The sequence below is a fragment of the Artibeus jamaicensis genome, unplaced genomic scaffold (genome assembly GCF_021234435.1).
Source record: "Artibeus jamaicensis isolate MK-2021 breed Jamaican fruit bat unplaced genomic scaffold, CSHL_Jam_final contig_923, whole genome shotgun sequence".
In the NCBI taxonomy this organism is placed as follows: Eukaryota; Metazoa; Chordata; class Mammalia; order Chiroptera; family Phyllostomidae; genus Artibeus; species Artibeus jamaicensis.
Genome location: NW_026522014.1, coordinates 6,798,061 through 6,813,103, shown reverse-complemented (window position 1 = coordinate 6,813,103; position 15,043 = coordinate 6,798,061). Strand labels below are relative to the sequence as shown.

General features: G+C 42.3%; 1 protein-coding gene across 6 annotated transcripts in view; it reads left to right on the top strand.

Moving 5' to 3' along the window:
* ICA1 (islet cell autoantigen 1) overlaps positions 1–15,043 on the top strand; it is a 137,569-nt gene that overhangs the window by 80,480 nt on the left and 42,046 nt on the right. The window lies entirely within an intron of this gene.

Sequence of the window (15,043 nt, the reverse complement as noted above, 5' to 3'; positions counted from 1 at the left end):
ACAAAGTAACTGAAATTACATCCCTGCTGGCAGCATAAATTGATGGAACTACTGTGCAAAACTGTTTGGTATATTATCTACCAAAAATAATATACTTCTGGCTTCTGGGCCTAGAACTCAGGAAAATGAGTGTTCATGTAAAACTTATGTGCAAGAATCTTTATAGCAATGTTATTCATGATATCCCCAAAGTGAAAGCAAACCAAATGTCCATCGACAGTAGTATGAATAAATAAACCACGGTGCTGTTTGTTCAGTAGGTGACTATACAGCCATGAAAAAGAGTTAGCTGTTACTATGTTGCAATAATATGGCTGAATCTCATGACTGAGCTGTCAGAAGGAATGAGACATCACTGAGTATGTGTGTGATTTCCTTCATGTGACATTCAAAATCAAGCAAGTGTCATCTATGGTGATAGAGGTCAGACTCCTCAGAGTACGTAGGTTCTGTTTTTGAGGAGATAGTGACTGGAGTGACACACAAAGGAGTCCCTTGGAGTACTGAGAATGTCCTATATATTGATCTGGGGGGTAGTTATGTGAGGTGGATATATACATATTTTAATGTTTATAGAGCTAATTTGATGTACAGGGTCTGAACAGAAGTAAGGCCTGCTTGAGTGTGGTTGGTAGGGTAATAATATACGTGTAATAATTTACAGTATTAATTTGAGCATTTCACCTAAAATGTCATATGGTGTGCTTGAGTGTGATATTGTTATGCGACAGAATTGCATGCTTATGATTTTGTAATAAAAAATGGACATTATTTGCACTGGACCCTGTACTTAAATGTAAGCTGTACCTTAATTAAACAGTTAAAATATAACTAAAAATAAGTGGTTTGAGGAGAGAAAAGACTAGAGGCATAGAGCAAATATGAAAGAAAGCACAGACTAAGATGATTTTTTAGTGGCACAGTTATTTAGAAGCACTTAAAAAAAAAAAGGACTGTTGGGGTGAGAGGTATTTTTGATATTGTTTACATATCCAACTTTCTAGTTTCTTCACCTTTTCAAGCAATATCTCTTCCAGCCCTAAGTATCAAGAAATCTCTTACACATAAAAGTATGAAAAATGGCTTTCTCCTATTTTTTAATTTTTTTAATATATTTTATTGATTATGCCATTACAGTTGTTCTATTTCCCCCCTTCATTCCCCTCTACCCTGCACACCCCTCCCCCACCATTCCCCCCTTTAGTTCATGAACATGTGTCTCAAGTTGTTTAGATTCTATATTTCCCCTACTATTCTTACCCTCCCCCTATCTATTTTCTATCTACTGTCTATGCTACTTATTTTCTGTACCTTCTCCCCACTTCTCCTTCTCCCACTCCCCTGTTGCTAACCCTCCACGTGATCTTCATTTCTATGGTTCACTCCTGATTTAGCTATCCTCTTAATTTGCTTTTGTTTTAGGTGTGGTTGTTGATAACTGTGAGTTTGTTGTCCTTTCACTGTCCATCTTTTTTATCTTCTTTTTCTTAGGTAAGACCCTTTAACGTTTCATATAATAAGGGCTTGGTGATGATGAACTCCTTAAATATGATCTTATCTGAGAAGCACTTCATCTGTCCTTCCATTCTAAATGAAAGCTTTGCTGGATAGAGCAATCTTGGTTGTAGGTCTTTGGTTTTCATGACTTGGAATACTTCTTTCCAGCCCCTTCTTGCCTGGAAGGTCTCTTTTGAGAAATCTGCTGACAGTCTGATGGGAAGTCCTTTGTAGGTGACTGTCCCCTTATCTCTTGCTGCTTCTAGGATTCTCTCCTTCATTTTAATCTTGGCTAATGTAATGATGATGTGCCTTGGTGTGTTCTTTCTTGGGTCCAACTTCGTTGGGACTCTCTGAGCTTCCTGGATTTCCTGGAAGTCTATGGCCTTTGCCAGATTGGGGAAGTTCTCTTTTATTATTTGTTCAAATAGGGTTTCCACTGGTGGCTGTTCCTCTTCCCCTTCTGGTACTCCTATAATTCGGATGTTGGAGCATTTAAAGATGTCCTGGAGGTTCCTAATCCTCTCCTCATTTTCTTGAATTCTTGTTTCTTCATATTTTTCTGTTTGGTCATTTTTTCCTTCCTTCTGGTCCACTCCCTTGATTTGAGTCCCAGTTTTATTTCCATTACTATTGGTTTCCTGTGTATTTCCATTCATTTCAATTAGTTTAGCCTTCATATGTTCCTCTAATTTGTGGCTATAATCAAGCAGATCTGTGAGCATCCTGATCACCAGTGTTTTGAACTGTGCATCTGAAAGTTTGGCTATTCCTTCGTCGCTTAAATTTATCAGCTCTGGGGCTTTGAGTTGTTCTTGAGCCATGTTTTCATCTGTTTGTGCCTGTTACGTATAAGGGCCACCAGTTGTTCATCAGGGCAGGGCCACCCAGGTTGCTGGTTTGTGAGGCTGTATTTGGGGGTAGGGTCAGAGGGGGAGCAATGGTGGTCCTCTCTGCTCGCCAGGTCCGCCTCACCGCTTGCCCCCACCTGTTTATCTGAGCGCAAATGTGGGAGGCCACCGCCCTGCGCCTGGGGCCTGCATGGTCTGTCTCAATGCTCGTCTCTTCACTGGTTTATCTGCAGGCATATGCACTACCACGGACAGCCAGCCATGCCGTGCCTTCCCTGGGTCCGCCCGTAGCTACCCTGCACCAGGGGTCCGCGCCCTCAGCTGCCTGCATGCTGCCCGGCCCGGGTCAGGGGATCTTTTTTGCCCAACCCGCTCTGCTGCTGGCTTCGCCCGTCTCACTGGTTTAGCTGAGCAGTTCATTGTTTTCGGACTCCGCATTGTTCAATTTTCTGTGGTTTGGTTGCATTTATTATTGTTAAAACTTTGTTGTTTTTAGATTTGGTTGTGTGAGGAAGCAAAGTGTTTCCACCTACACCTCCATCTTGGCGGAAGTCTCTCTTTCTCCTTTTTAAAAGAAAGTACTATTAGCCTCTGGAAGCCGGTCTGGGGAACTTGGGCTGAGAGCCTTAGGAGGTCACCGGAGTCAGCCAGGACTCCTGAGTTCCACTGAGAACACACCAAAGGCATGTTCAGCAGTTTCCCCGTTTCTGGATTCACCCCACCACGCTTAACCCAACCCCTGGTTCCTGCGCAACATTTCTGTAAAAATTCAGCAGCAGCAAAAGGGACGTTTGAACACTTTAGTCATCATCGGGTATCATTGATGGCATTCCTGTTGATCACAGTAGTAATGGAAGTAAATCTTTGGGTCCATGCTGACTGTCTATGGCATTGTTAGACTTTAAACTGATTCCAGTATCGTATCTTGTCGTTTAGCCTCTTCTTAAAGCCATCCCAACATTAGCTGGAATAGTCTAGGCCAGGCCATGGTACAAAGAGACACTCCAAAGTCTGTAATTCCGTGGCTAAACTAATAGAAGTTTTGTTTTATTTGTTTCTTTGTTTTTGCTCACCAAATGCGGTGGACTGGCTGTCCTCCAAGAGGTCATTTAGAGACCCAGGCTGGTAACAGCTTTGCAATCTTTAATTTTTTAAGACTTTATTTATTTTTAGGAAGGGGAAGGGAGGAAAACAGAGAGAAAGAGAAATATAGATCAGTTGCCTTTCACATGCCCCCACCCAGGTGTCTGGCCCACAACCCAGGCATGTGCCCTGATGGGGAATTGAACCAGTGACCTTTCAGTTTGCAGGACACTGCCCGACCCACTGAGCCACACTAGCCAGGGTCGCTTCACAATCTTTAAGTCTGCCTCCCAATGTTCCTTACGTGCGGACGTCCCAGGCATCCCCAAAGGAAACAGTGAACGCAGGAGCATGTGTAGAAAGGCTTTATGAGCCAGACCCCTCTCCTCGTGCTCACATTCCATGGAGGGAACTCTGTCCCATGGCCACACCTATTTTTAGGGGAGTCTGGAAAATACAGAAAGGCCGGTGGATTTTTATGGACAGCTGGCGGCCTCAGCCACAAGAATACTTGCTCATCATACTGAAAATCTGAAATGTTCTCAGGCCTGTAATGACAGAGGGAGTCAGCACCGGCACTGAACTCTAATGAATTGGGTGTGTACAAAGAACACAAACCCACATCTTCCAGAACAGCTGATTAGAGCAAATTGGAATGGAGTGTTTTCTAGCAGGAAGGAACAAAGAGGCGGTGTAGAAATGTGTGCAATCGCAACACAGATCACGTTTTAAAGAGTTAGACTAATGGGAAATTGAAAGAGCTTGACCAGCTTTCTTCTTGGTATACAAGTACTATGGAGTGTCTTCTAAAAGAACCCCCCCCAAAAAAAGCCCCCAAAACAAAACCACACCAAGGGACAAGTTGCCAGTCATTAGACTATAAAAGTACAGGCTACAGGCCCAAAGCTCCTGCTGGTGGATATTACTGTGCACCAGGTTACAAACCATTTGACTTTTAGCTCCTACTGTCAGTACTTGGGTAACAAAGCCATGATACGGTTCCTGCCCCAAGCTCCCTGGAGAACACAGAAGTCAATGAAAACGAGAGAGACCATGCCATGTGATGAGTGTCATGGGAGATGGCAGAGGCATCTGATCTAGTGCTGTAGGGCCACAGAAGGAGCATCTACAGCCAGATTTGAGGACTGAAATGTGCTCCCTAGAAGACAAGGCACAAGCTGAATTTTAAAGGGCCAATGCGGAGAAAAAATAAGACATCCATGGGAACAACATTCGAAAAGGAAGAGGATAAAACTCCTTTATGAGCTGGGAGACAAGAGTGAGTTGGAAGATTCACTGGAGGAAAGAAGCCAAAGATGACAGTCGAGAAGTGGTCCCAGGCCAGATAAGGAAGACGTGTGTGTACCGGTTACAGAGTCCGGGTTTACCCTCCGTGTTCTGGGGGCCCAGAGAAGTAGCGGGTTTCACATCAGTCATCTCAGATTCTTCCTGACTCCCAGTCCCACCGCCCTCTAGAACTCAAGGGCAGCAACACGGACCCATAAAGGGAATGTCTGGATCTTCCCCCACTGGCTGTATTCAGGCCCCAGTACCAGTGAATAAGCACAACTCTTCACATAAGATAATTTTCATCTGATCGGTCCACCCGTTAACTTATAAGTCGATTTGTGTTTGTGAGCTAGATTACTCACACTGAATGACCATTGATAAGCATAATAAAAAATAGGCTGTAATATAAAGAACAATCAGGGTTAGCTTGGGAAGCCAAGAGACTCAAGAAAATTCTCCAGTCTTTTATGTGCCCTGCAGACAGGAACGAATGATCAAAAAGAGGAATAAAAAAAGAAATGATACATTTTTAAGACTACAATAAAGTACAACAAATACCAGTGGGATAAAATGACAGTGTTGTAGTTGTTTAGTCCCCTAAAATGTGTGCTTCTCATATCAGAGAGAGATTGATAAAGCTGGTGCCAGGGCTCAGTCTTGTGACCCTAGTTAATACGTCCACAAATGACCTAAAAGAGGAAGTGAACCCAGTCAGTTAAATTTTCTTGAGGACAGAAATGCTCTGTGTTAAAAAACAGAACACAGAAAAATAATTTACCAACTGAGCAAACATTAAGAATGTTAGGGAGGTATGAGAGCTAGTTAAATTAATCTGAAATGTATCTGCATGTTTTGTGCTACACGGTTGTGAATAATTTTAACTATTTATTTCAACTTGCCAAAGGCTTGAAAATAGAAGACCTTTAATTCTGATCCTACATAAATGGATGTATTACTGCATAGTGTGTAATGGTTTGTATTTACTTATTTAATTTTAGAAAGAGGGGAAGGGGAAAGAAAGGGAGAGAAACATCAGTGTGTGGTTGTTTCTCAAGCACCCCCTACTGGTAACTTGGCCCACAACCCAGGCATGTGCCCTGAGTGGGAATCGAACCAGTGACCCTTTGGTTCACAGGCCCACATTCAGTCCATTGAGCTACACCAGTCAAGGCACTGGTTTGTATTTTAAAACAAGCTATAATCACAAATTTAACATATTAAAATATTTTTTGTAATGAGTTAACAAGGTGACAAGGAGAAAGAGTAGTAGACAAAACTGACTCCCCTCCCCCATTTTGGGTGATATACAGTTAATCTTACTAGTTTGAGATCTGCTACAATTGGGAACGCAAAGTCAATCAGTGAAAATAGCGTGGACTTTCACATCCTGCCCCTCCCCAGCCAGTCAAATTAGCTAGGGCAAGTTGCCTAATGGTCCCGAAACCCAGTTTCCTTCTCTGTGAAGCAGAAACAAAAGCAGGGTGCAGGAATGTCGTGAGAATCACATGAGAGTATGTGCATGTTCTTGTAGCACCTGATCTGTAAATGGTGGTGGTGATGGTTAGCAAGTGGGACAGCGTCTGGGAACATCTACTGGAAGTTCAGCAAACTGTGCCCGTTGTGCGCTGTCAAAGAGCAGTGTTGCCCTAGCCGGCGGGGCTCAGTTGGTTGGAGTGTAACCCTGCACTAAAGGGTCGCAGGTTTGATTCCCTGTCAGGCACATACCTGGGTTGTGGGCTTGGTCCCCAGTACAGGCTTCTGGGACAGGCATGTACAGGAGGCAACCAATCGATGCTTCTCTCTGGCATCGATGTTTCCCTCTCTTTCTCTCTCCTTTTCTTTCCCAAAAGCAACCAGTAAATGTCCTCCAGTGAGGATTTAAAAAAATTAAAAAGAGCAGTGCTACATAGTGAGAAAGTAAGGCCTAAGAGTTTGTTCTTCTGCTCTTCTCACTTTATTCATTCAATGTTCTGCATACCTGCTGGCTACAGGCCTGGAGCCTTAGCCCTGTGAAATTGAACAGTGAACTTCCACCTTCATGCAGCTTATCAGAGGGAAGGTGGGCATACGGGAGCGGGTAGCACTTACCGTGGTTTTGCATCAGAAAGGTGTTTGCCAAGTGCATTGACTGCAGAGAGGAAGAGTTGCTAACTCAGCTGAGGAGCATCACAGAAAAAGGTTCTCAGAAGAGAAAACCTTTGAGTGGCAACTTGAAAGGTGAGTAAGAGTTACCATCTGGACAGCGAGGGGAGGGCTTTCCAGGCAGAGGAAACGTGCAGAAATGTGGAGGTGGGTTTGGTGTGGTGCAGCTGGAGAATGGCAACTCGGTGTGCCCAGAACACGTGGAACCAGCAGGTGACGTGGGAGAGGAGGTGGGGGGGCCACAGGTAGGCAGGCTCTGGGTGCGGGTTTATATTTCGGACAAGAGGAGACAACATCCAACCCTGGGTCAGATCCTGGGGTTTCTACTTAACTGCTTAAGCAGATCATTTTGTACCTGAGTCTTTTCTTCTGTGGAAGTGGAACAGTGGTGAAACATTGCCGTCCTGAACTGGTCACCCCTCTTCCTCTCCTCACCTGACTTGGAACACACAGCTCAGTGAAATAAACAAAGGAGAGTGAAAATTCTCTTTTCTGGAAACTCAAAAGAGAGTGGTCTGTGGTATGTGTGGGCCGTACTTCTCCTGCATCAGCGTTGAGATACTTATTTGGTTAAGGTTTTCATCCAGCACAGTATTTTACACATTCCCAGAGCAGTACCCAGGAGCTCCCCTATTCTAGGTGGCTTTTACACTCAGGACCGGAAAACATGTTATAGACGTGAGGTCCTAAAGAGAAAGGGAGAAATTTGGATTTTTTTTCATTAGGATCTGAATAAAGGTTGCACGATGTTCATTTGAACTGGTTAAGATTATGTCGGCGACACAGGTGCCTCGTTCTGAGTACGCAGGCAGGTTCAATGTCCTCGTCTTGAATAAGCAGTTTTCATTGGTGTAAAGGGAATGCTACCTGAACGATTTGATTTTATCTCTACATTCAGCAGCGATATAGCTGAAAAGCCTTAGAATCACTGCTTATTTCTTATCACTGAATCGTTCAAGTTCAAAATGCTTGTTTAGGAGGAAATGAAGTAAAAAGACAATGGCATCTTTGTTTTGGGAAAAGAATGAATTACTAACTACCATAGCTGTAATATTAAACATGAGTGGATTTCTTCCCAATCCCTTCTCCCTTTGTCTCAGACTGTGGGAGCGCTTTCTCCAATGCACTTCAACCACCTGGCCCCCCACTTGTTTGTATCGGTGGAATCTCTCTCCCTGGCCTGGTTCTAATGTCTCTTCAGTTCCTCTCGCCCAGTATTTAGATGTGAATTTTTGAAGAACGTTGCTAGAATGATGCCGCAGAGGGGGAAAGTGTTTTTTCCTTCACGGTAGAGTGAAAATTGTCTCTTTTATCTTTTCTTGGCATTTTAGGGGATAATCCCAAATGGCAATGTAGGGGCGGGATAGGGATGTGCAAAACTTGATAAGCACATTTAAATATGACTCAGTACCCATTGACTACAACCATTACAACAAAAGCACGAAGGACAACATAGATATAAATGAGTTTTCTATAGAAACTTAAAACAATTGATATTGACTTTCAAAATACAGAGATTTTTAAATCACCCATTGAGTTGGGTGAAGAGCACCATTTTATCAACTTGTTCATAAACTTACATTGCAGTAAGGCATGTAAAACAGGTGGGAAAAGGAGCAGAGAACCAAAGAGAATGACCCCAGTTTCTTCACAGGCCAAGAACACTGTGCCCTCTGGGCATTTGCACTCGTCACTCTTTCCCCTACGAAGGTGATCGTCCCCCAGTATCTACATCATTTGCTTTTTCACGTCCCCCAGGCTTCTGCTCCAAAACCAGTCTTCTCAGGAAGTTTTTACCAGACCGTTCCATTGAAAACAGAAGCCTCTGCCATCCCTCCCCATCCTGCACTTATGTCTTTCCTACACTGCTTTATTTTCATCATCCAATAAACCATATATTTACTTTTGTTGTTTATTGTCCAGTTTCACCCAATAGAGTGCAACCATCCTGAAAGCAGAGACTTGACTTTATTTCCTGCTGTTCTCAGCATCTAAAACTGTTGGTGCTCAGTACTATTTCTTGGGAAGAAAGAAGGAATGTGAGAAGTGAGAATGGTTTCAGAATAGCTAAAACTTGGAATGACGGAGGTTTATGTAGCATGCTGACTACAAAGCTGTTATGAGTGTGAAGACAGACGGGAATAGATAGTTTAATATGTTATGTATTCTTTATTAATTAATACATTTGAATGGTTCAGTAATGAGTAACTTTCCTTCATCAATTATCAGATTATCCTGAAATAGAATATAGTTTGATAGAAAAGACAGGATCAGTGTTTGGTTCTTTGTCAAAACAGTCAGTTGGTTCATTGGCATTCTCTACAAGCGCCCAACAAGGTTGTTCAGTTTTATTAACTTGTTCATTTTCTTGTTTTTATGTATCAGTATAAACTCATAGATTTGAATATGTTTGATGTATTTTTATTGTTGATGATATTACTTTACTGATGCTCAAATCGTCTCACCTTTGACTAGTGGGGCCTTTCAGGTTTACTCCTAAGTCCTTTAGACACGACTCAGGTAGTGGTCCTCCTTGCTTTCTTGCACAACAAAATATTTCAGAACCATCTGATATATTTCCTGCCCCAACCGTGGAGTCAACCATTTTGACAAGACAATATGGCTCCTTTAAGAGAGAAATGGTAGTTAGAGGCCATGATCGGGTGATGGGGTGCATATTGCTTCTGAGCTAGTCATTATTTTTAGACCTTTACTGTGAACAGAGCCAGATAATATATTTTTGGGTTATTTAACCTTAATAATGAAAGCAAAAAAAAACAGAACTAAGCTTCTATTGTACTTTCATCTTTAAGGGAAGTGTTACTAGAACTGGAAAGGGTAGAAAGAAACTCTTAAGAAACACTTGAAGCTCAATATATGAAAGGGGCTACTGTGTATTAGTTGTATTTAAATACGCTTCATCACTGGACTTAGATGGATTATGTCTCAGAAAGAGCTCTTGTATCCAAGCACAGAAATACTTCCAGTAAACTGAGAAATCAGAGATGATAGAAAAACAAAGAAATGATGTTCTATTTTTAAAAGAGAATTTTAAAACCTTAGAAATTTAATATAGTAAATTATGCTTTAATTCTTAATCAAATCTAGAACTGATTACTACATAGATGGTTTGTAAAGAACTTAGAAAATTATTGAGATTACTCTGAAGCAGAATGGATTTATTTTAATATCAGAATAACCCTCATTTCCTCATTGATAAAATTTTGTAAGTTCCATATTGTTCTTTATAGAAAAAAATATAGAAAAAAGCAAGTTAGAGATGGGATTTAAAAAAAAAAAAAAAGCAAGACCAAGCTGGGTCTAGTCTTAGGACTCATTTTAAATATAACTACAAGGACAAGTAAGAATAAAAGGATAGATTAATATATAGTTTGAAAACTCAATCAATAGAAATCTGAAGAGGTTATATTAATATTAGATAAAATAGACTTCAGAATAAAAACTACTGCCAGACATAAATATAATTTTTACTAAACATGGTTACCAAAGGAATGGAGGTCACTTTAAAGTCAGTCAGTGTAATTTTCTATGTGAGTAGACCAAAAACAAATCATATGATCATCTCAGCAGATCCAGAAAAGGGATTTGATAAAATCCAATATCTACTCCTGATAAAAACTCGCAGCAAACTAGGAGGAGTGGAAGGGAACATCTGCAATATGGAAAACAGTATGGAGGTTCCTCAGAAAACTAAGAATAGTGTTACCATATGACCCAGCAATCTTTCTTCTGAGTATCTACCAAAAAAAAAAAAACCCTAGAAAACACTTATTTGTAAAGATAAATGAACCCCCATGTTCACTGCAGCATTATCCATAGTGGCCAAAACATGGAAACAACCAAAGTGTCCTTCAACACATGATCGGATAAAGAAGAAGTGGTACATGTCTACTATGGGAGTGGAAATGCGGCTTGTGAAAGAGGGCGCCAGCCCTCGCTTATACCACATTATTAGAATAAAGAGAAGGAACATCAAAAAAATGGATAGTCCCTGACTCTGTAGTTCATTGCCCACATGCATGCATGGTGCACATATAGTCACTTACACACACACACTTCTGTGCATAACACAGTGTTAAAATTGCTCCTGCTACTGATGGATAAATATCATAGATGAAGTACAGTACAGCGACTCAGCAAGGTGTTCGGTTAGCTGAACCTCGACAGGCCTTCCTTGGTTCATTGACCTCCAAAAAGAGATCTTTTAATGTAGCCAAATATTTAACCTTCTGTTTTCCCAATGATTTCAGACAGGGTAGCCTTTGTCTTGCAGCACCTTACTAAGCCAAAACAAGTCATTGGTATATGCTGTGATCTTAAATGTATTCTCTGGACGCAGGATGTTGTCTCAGAGGAAATTAGGGGTGAACAAGTTAAGTTAGTGAGGAAGGGGTATTGAGAGCTGTTTGGGAAATAAATTAAGGATTCTGGTGTGGTCTCAGGTGTCCATGAGAATCATCTGGTGAAAAAGGCAATTTAGACAATGACATTGAGCTCGAGGTGGTTAGATACATAGGAACCAGAGCACTTTTTCATACCCAGCACCACTATTCACATCTGAAGCTCCCATCACCTTGCCCCTGAACTCTAGCTCTGTCCTCACCTACTCTCATCTCTCAACTCCAAACCATCCCCACACTGCAGTGAGTGATCATCTCAAACTGAAAAATAAGATTTTATCTCTTCCAGGCTTAAAGGCCTCTGGTGTTTTTCCACTGCTTCTAGGATAAAAGACTAAAATCTTGAGCATGCCTACAAGGTCCCTGCTCCAGAATGTGCCCCAACCCACCTCCCTCACCCCGTCTCAGACAATGCTTACGCTTTCTCTCGGCAACCCAGCTACACTGGCCTTCTGGGACCTGCCTTCTTGCCCTCCGCCCTACGGCCTTTGCACATGCTCCTCTCCCTTCTTGCACAGTTAATCGTGTTCAGTCCTTTAGAATGGAGCTTATGTGTTGCTTCTTTGGAGACTGTCCTTTCAGATTCTGTGGTGTATCACTGTGGGTCTGTGTGGCTTTCTTTCCAAGCATCTCACTCGGTTTGTCATTATTGCCTCACTGATGTGAAAACACCTACTGGACTTTCAGTTCTGTGAGGATGGAGACCACCTCCATTGCTGCCAGCATGTAGAAAATACTCAGTAAATATTTGCTGAATGAATGGTTGGAGGCAGAGAGGCAGAGCCTTTTCCTGGAAGGCAATGTAAACATAGGATTGCAGTTTTTCCTTATTTTGTTTTTAAAGGAAAGAAAACACTTATTTAAAAAATACAAAACTGCCCTCAAAGTGATTGGTTGTGGGGTAACATGAAGACCTTTCCCACTGGATGGGCGATGCCAGAGTGAACTAAGAGGATGAATAGCTTTGGCTTCGCCATAATGTAGTTCAAGTTGGGGCTAAGAGGTAGAATTTCAGGTTAGGAGGAATAAGTACAGAGAAGTGCCCTGTCGTTTTGGCAGTTGAGACATTGCTCCTTTCTCTGGTGAACTGCATTTCTGCAGCCTGGGGGAGGCAGGGTCAGAAAGAGGGCCTGATATGCCCGGTCATTTCCTGGAGCTGGGAGAATAAGAGGAGAAAGGTGGAGCCACAGAAACAAAATTAAGAAATAAACAAAGGGGACATTTATTTGACTGAAGACTTTTTAAAGGATCTTGAAAAACAGAGGGGCTCCTCAAGATGTTTATGTAATTGAATGTAATTTATCTGGGATTGAAAGGAATAATAATCAAAACATTTTTCACTTAAGTGCATCTGGAGGCATATGAAATTAGACTCTGCCCGCCTGTGTCCTTGGCGTTTTGTCCTCAGGCTGCAGACTGGAAATGCGTTTTAGAGAGCAGACATGCAGCACAAAATAGTAAATGAACTTGACCAGATTCAAAATGCCCAGCAGTGTAACATCCTCCTCGTTTGGCAGAGAAAGGGCTCAGCATTTGGAAACTCAGCAGTGCATTAAGTATTTTAATAATCATTGTTGACACACCAAGCATATGGCCTTTCGGGACTCCCTGGGTCAAGTGTTGAAGTCTTCTTCTGGGTTTCTAAAATTACTTTACAGAAATTCAAACAAAATTAAATTAGGGCACATTTCAAAGCATATTAATTCATGAGCTTTGTGTTATAAGCAAGTGAAGCAAGTTCTCTCCTAGGATAAAAGAGTATCTGTGCGTAACCGATTATATAAATGTAAAAGAAAAAGCTTAAGTCACATCCTTGCAAAAATATTAATTTGCATTTAATTTGAAAATCTAGAACCTCCCCCTAATCAGGCCAGTCTTGCAGATACCTTGCATGTACTATGTCACGCCTTAAAACCCGTCTCAGATATTCCCGCATCTCGGAATCCTTTACTGCCCACCGACCTACCATCTCTAGCTATCATTGATGGCTGCAATAATGCTGTGAAATAAGCAACCATAACTCTCAGTGGCTTACAACAACACAAATTTCTTCTTGCTCACAAGTCCACAGGTAATCAGGACCATTCTGATCTCTGCCGGCTCACTCCTGAGTCTGCGTCCAGCTGTGGCCACAGTTGGCCAGCCCCGGCATGTTCTCAAGTTGGCCTGGGCACACCACCTCGGCCATCTCAAAGCAAGAGAGGAAGTGGAAGCATACTGGCATTTTTTTTCAAGCTTCCAGTTTTATCACATTTGTTAGCATCCCATTGGCCAAAGGAAGTCACACACCAAGCCCAGAGGCAGAGTGGGAAAAGAGTACAATGCTACAGGGCAGAAGGTAGGCTCCTGGGAAGCCAGTCTTGGGGGCTTTAAAGCCATCAACCCAACCCCCTACCCCACCCCTCACCCCAGCATTCATCATTCCCTTGTCTGCGCTACCCGTGTTCTTCAGTCTGGGTCCTGTTATCCTTTTCCCGTTGTATTATAATGTAGTTGCTAACTTGTCTGTCTTCTCTAAAAGATTAGGGGGTCTTTTATACTAAAGAAATACTAAAAAGATAAGTATTTCTTGACCAGCTGCTCTGTGTCTTATTCCTTTACAGACACCCCAGTGCCCATCACTGGTTTTGGCACATAATAAGTGCTCACTATGTGTGTTGAATGAATGAATGCATGAATGCTCACACCCATATTAATCCCACCCTCTCCCTGCCCCCGCAGAAAAGGGTGAGGACAGATGCCTCTGGGGTCCCGGTTGAGGAGGAGGGGTTCCTGGCCGGTGCCGCCGGGGAGCCACTGGGGCACCCACAGAGGGTCTCAGCTGCTGACACACCCTTCCCTCCCCTCTCGGACCTCTCCCCTCTGGAACACGGGTTTTCTTTTCTCTGTCTCCTTATTTCTCACACAGGAGGGCAGACAAACCACTGATATTGAACTGGTTCTAAATTCTTTTCATGATCCAGTGAGGAAGGATTGGCTTGGGGACTGATGTCAGCCCAAGGTGTGGGCAGTTTGAGAGGCTTCCATTCTCCGGTTTTCCCAGCTCCATAGAAGAAGAATACAGAGACATTGTTAGGAAATGTTTTACGCAGAGAGAGACACGGGACCCTGTTCCCTTAGGGTCTAATTCTGTCCACATGGTAGTAAATGTGTGCACTGTTATTTCTTAACTCCATAGAATATACAGGGAATACTTGTGTCTCTGGCTAGAACCATCATTTTGAGCCTCTTGATTTTTCAGCTGCTACTGTAAGTTGCTGAGGAGGTAGGAAGCATGGCTTAGGAACCAGGCAGGCTGCTCTGGCAGGGAGCCCCGCCTGTTTGTTGCTTTCCCAGATGAAGCCTCTCACCCCCAGGAGTGAAAGGGGCAATTACAGAGGCTGGGAGAGAATAAGTGCTGGTAGGTGGTGAGTGACTTGTCTTAACTGTTCATTTGTGTCTCTGGTGAATGATATCGATTGTCCAGTTGTTTCCATTGTTAAATGGCTAGTATGATTATGTCATAATTTTATAAGCTGTGAATATAGATTAGTATTATTAGTGGTAAAAATTAATGTATTTTATATGAAATAATCTTTATGCTTATCTTTATTAGAAAAGAAAATCATCCCTTCTAAAACTACTTTGAAGGTGATGCTTTAAAATGGTACTCGGGCGATTTACCTTTTGAAATGGCCTGAAAAATATCTTTATTCAGTCACCAAATATGTATTCAGCAGCTGCTTGGTACCCGGTTGCTAGATGCTAAGCATATAATGG